At 46.4% G+C, this 4,854-nt stretch overlaps 1 protein-coding gene across 1 annotated transcript in view; it reads left to right on the top strand.

Annotated features, from left to right (window-relative positions):
* Positions 1–4,854, top strand: part of SMS (spermine synthase) — a 79,041-nt gene that overhangs the window by 344 nt on the left and 73,843 nt on the right. The gene's annotated exons all lie outside the window — the stretch shown is intronic.

Below are 4,854 nucleotides of genomic sequence, written 5' to 3'. Positions count from 1 at the left end.
AGGGTGGAAGGAAGCACGAGGCAGGGCCCGCGTTTCGTTGCGCTGGGCTGAAAATGGTGCCCCCTCCCCCTGCACCGCTTGCACTCGCTAATGGTGGCCGGAGCGGCGAGGGGAGGGAAATGCCGCAGGGTTTTGTTTTCCCCTGTGTGCGCGACACATGCGGCGTGCACACGTGCCTCCTCTGCGCGCGCGCCTCAGTATACCTTTGCGGTGTCTGGATACATCGAAGTTCAGATGTACGAGATCTGTCTAGATCGGTCTGGACACACGCACTTAGAGGTACCTGTTTAGGAGCCTCGGTCTCGATTTGTGTTTAGGCGCATCTCGATTGACCTAGACAGCGCTATATAGCCCATTGTCGGCTCCCTTTGTACTCTTCCTCAGTAAGGAAGGCAAAATAATAGGTCTGGACATGTCTAGAGAGACTCTCTCTCTCTCTCTAGATATATATCCCTAGATCTATCTAGAAAGCAAAACTTAATACATCTCGAGATACAGTAAAAGGCGCGTTATCCAACACTTTACAAGCTGGCATGCTGGCTTGTAAGGTAAAAGCAAAATTGCAAGTGCCTGCCCTGGCACTTCTGGTTTTGCCGAGCCCCCACAATAAGAGTTGTTTTCCCTTTTTCTCTTCTGCCCCGCTCCCTGTCCCTCACAGCAGGAGGGGTGGCGGCCCACGGGACATGGTGGGAGAGGCGGCCTCTCAGATAACTGGCTTATTTTTTTATTCAGCACCCACCGATTCCCCATGGGTGCCGGATAACAAAGCTTTTGCTGTATATCTCTGATCTAGATTAATCTAGACACGCATACGTGAATGTAGCTATCTAGATCAATCCAGATGCATCTAGATCTAGATATCCCATTGTCAACTCCCATTGTGCAATTCTTCGCTGGAGAAGGCAAAATATAGATATATATACACACACCAGCACATATTTTATTATCAAGATAATAAAATATGTGCTGGTGCATGTATATCTACATTTTGTCTTCCGTAGTGAGGAACCATATGAAGGGACCTGAAATCGGGACCTGCCTGCGTGGTTTCAACCTTAGGCTTTGGAGTGAAGTCACAGTTTGCATAGTTTTTATTTTAAACTATCTGTTTTTGACAGCAGGGCCCTCGCTGGGACTTTTGGAGGAGATATGTAACTGGAAAGGGACAGCCCAACCTATATGTATATCAAATGCTGCAGCAACATGGTGGAGTGGCTGCTTTATGACTGATTCTCTTCTCCGCTCGGGTGCCATTAGATTCTTTTCTAAGGTGCTGGGCAGTATTGTTACTCCATGTGCAAATGCCTGCATGTGACTGGCAAGACCCCAGAGATATCAAATAGGAATCCATAGTATCAAACATGTTCAGACCTGTACAGGTCTTCCCAGGTTCTTTGCAACCAAAGCATTGCTGTATTCTTTTTCTGTAGTAAAAAGAGTGAAGACTGGGATTCAGGATTTTCATTCATAGTCGTCTCTGGAGTCTTTTGAGGTGAAGAAGCTTGAAAACCCTTGCTCCTAAGACTTTATTTGAGCAGGCATTTAGCAAGCAAGTCTAAGACGGGATATCATGTAGGGAGGTTTTTTTATATCCTCTTTTAATATTCTACCTGCTTTATAAGTTATTTTGTATCTTGTAAGCCACCAAGAGCCTTTTTTTGGGAAGGGTGGCATATTCATCGAATGCCAGTTACCTGAGAGACCTGACTTCATGGCTCAGCCACTGCCTGCTGACCTTGAGTAAGTCATTTCACTTCATTGAGCCTCAGGTTTCCCTAGCTGTAATACAGGGTTAAACATTCAGACCTATGAGCACTGACATGTGTTTGAAGACTTGCTGAAAGGTCTGAGGATTATATTGTTTGTTTTTTACTTGAAAGCAGGATCCTAATTTGTACCTTTGCCTAAAGTTAGCCACTTATTTTAAATAAGTGTTTAATGTTAACTTTTTCTGTTCATCAGTGCATAAGCTAGATGTATACGTAACTAATATCTTGTAATTTTATAAGCTTACTCAGAATTTCTCATCAGACAATGCAGCTGATCAGACAGAAAATAAGTAATTGGCAACTAAAGTGAGCTGGTGATCTGATTTGACTGCACTCCAGTACCTTGGACTAGTTAGCTGTCACTGGACATGTTCAAGCCAAAGGTCAGCAAAAATATGATCTTTATTTGGCCAGCAGGATGTCTGAAAAAGATGGTAGGTAGATAAGGAGATGAATTCTCAATTACTTGAATTCTCAGTTACTTGAATTACTTTGAATTTGAGCTCCACAATTCAAAAAGGATGTGGAGAAGCTTGAGAGCGCAGAGGAGAGCCACGCGCATAATCAGAGGTCAGGAAAACAGACCTTATCACAAGAAGCTGAGAGCTATGGGACTCTTCTGCCTGGAAAATTGCAGGCTCAGGGGTGATCTGGTAGCTACCTACATGTTTGTCGGGGTGACCACCAGGATCTGGGGGAACGTCCGTTTACCAGAGCGCCCCAAGGGATGACAAGATCGAACGGTCACAAACTCTACCACGACCAATTCAGGCTGGACATAAGAAAGAACTTCTTTACTGTCTGAGCCCCCAAGGTTTGGAAAAGACTGCCGTCAGAGGCAGTTCAAGCACCCACTTTGAACGCCCTCAAGACACATTTGGATGTCTATCTTGCTGGGCTCCTATGATCCTTGCTGACTTCCTGCCCCTGGGGCAGGGGGCTGGACTCAATGATTCTTCAGGGTCCCTTCCAGCCTGAATGTCTATGAAATCTATGAAACTTGGTGAGCTATTATGTATTCTTACAGTAACATTTCTTTAGGAGTGTCTACATGGGGAAACTTACTGCAAAATTGCATGGGCTATGAATTTCCTACCTGCTTCATTCTCATGCCCCATGTCAACAGCCAAAGTGTTTAGTAAGTGGAGTTAGCATGCATTAAAAACCAAGTGAGTGTGCACTAATGCATGTTTGTGGTATAATTCACACCTTTTGCCCGGGTGTAGATAAGCTTTTAATATCATACTTTCGAAATGAAACATACTGTGTCTTTTGTCCCTTTGGGGTGGGGTCAGGCATTTCCCTGAATTGCGTCTTTTGGTAGATCTGGTTCAGCAATACCATAGATTTTAGAAGTTTCATTGCAATTCACATGTTTATATCTTTACAGAATTAGGCTTTTTAGTCAGCCAGCAAGAACCATGAAAACATTATCAAATAGAAATTACTTCTGTAAAGCCTGTGTTTTCTTGAAAATACTTTCTTTGCCTTCCCATCCCCTTGATTAAGTGGGGCAGTGTTGTCACATTACTTGTATCTGCATGTTCTTTTACAGTCCTGTTTTTTTTTGTTTTGTTTTGTTTTTTGGCGCTTCCATGTTTTTCTAAAAACAGCTCTTCTGTATCTAGGTAGGGTGTATATAAAGGGCACTTCCTAGAAAAGGGAAAGCTGACAAATGGTAGAAGTGTTGTCAAGTAAATAAAGCTGAGGGAAAATCAAATTTTTCCCTTGGATTGGATGTGTTGCCTGTCACAACAGCAGGTGAATAAGTTTGATAGAAGTGTGTGTGTGTTTGTTTGTTTTCTCCCTGAGTTGAAATCCTCTAACTCAAACTGGATTTTTCACGTGCAGCTTTCTCTCTAATTTCGTTATGTTGCAGAGCAGAGCATGTTATTTCTGTAATGTTTACACACACAAGATCTATAAAGATAAGCTCTTTTTGACTTCATAGCTTATAAGGATCAGACTCTGGTGTCTGTCAATGTCTGTCTTCTAGAAGTTTCATTGCGATTCACATGCTTATGCCTTTACAGAATTAGGCTTTTTAGTCAGCCAGCAAAAAGCAAGAAAATATCAAACAGAAAATACTTTTCAGTAGAAGTGTGCTGATATATTGGCTGTATATCGGATCAGCACTGATAAAAGGAAAATCAACATTATCAACCATTTGCTTTTTTTGGTTGGTGTAGCCGATCAATGTCACTGACAAATGCTGCATGCATGCATGCATGCACACGGCCAGGAGCGTAACTCAGAAGCTTGGAGAGCAGCATCAGGCTGGTAAGTCTGGGGGGAAAGGGGGGGCAGATTGAGGCCCCCACAGTGAGGGAGGGAGGGAGTGGGGTAAGGGGCACACGCTGCCCAGCCACAGCGGTGAAGGTGACTCTGGGGGGTGGAGAGGGGCCGTAGGAAGGGTGGGCAGCTCCTCACTGCTGCGTGCACCCCCTGGGGAGAGGGCATGTGCCCCAGATTCACAGACATTTAGGGCTGGAAGGGACCTCATGAAATCATCGGGTCCAGTCTCCCTGCTCTAGGCGTGTCAGATAACCCCAGCAAGAGGTGCATCCAGTCTCCTTTGACAATCTCCATGGTAGGTGGCTGCACCAACCCTGCTGGGAGTCTGTTCCAGAGTCTGGAGTCTATTTGTGTGTGGGGCAAGGGCAGGCTGCCTGCTGTGGGCTTGGAGCCAGGGACTTTGCCAGCCTCTTCTCGGGGGGCGGCTGGGCCAGGGCTTCAGGCAGGGGCAGGGTGGGTGGTGGTGGCACTTGGTGGGGTGGGGAGGAGGCTCCAGGGCAGGCTATAGTGTGTGGGGGGCAGATCAAAGTGAGGTGAGGAGGAGGCAGGCTATAGCCATCCCACCCTATAGCCCAGTGCTGCAGGTGCCCAGAACTCCTGCCTCCCCTTCCAAGTGCAGCCCTAGCCTAGCCCCTCTGCCAGGAAAAGGCTGGTGTAACCCCTGGCCCAGAGTCTGCAGTGGGCAGCCTGTCCTAACCCTGTGCACAAACAGGTTGGGGGCACATGACCCCTATGCCTCCCCTGGGGGTGTGCGCAGTGGTGGGGAGCTGCCCCCCCGTGCTCTCTTCCC

This window comes from Crocodylus porosus, unplaced genomic scaffold (assembly GCF_001723895.1).
Source record: "Crocodylus porosus isolate Cpor-Errol unplaced genomic scaffold, CroPor_comp1, whole genome shotgun sequence".
NCBI lineage: Eukaryota > Metazoa > Chordata > Crocodylia > Crocodylidae > Crocodylus > Crocodylus porosus.
The sequence above is the reverse complement of the archived record's forward strand: the minus strand, read 5'-3'. Positions and strand labels throughout refer to the sequence as shown.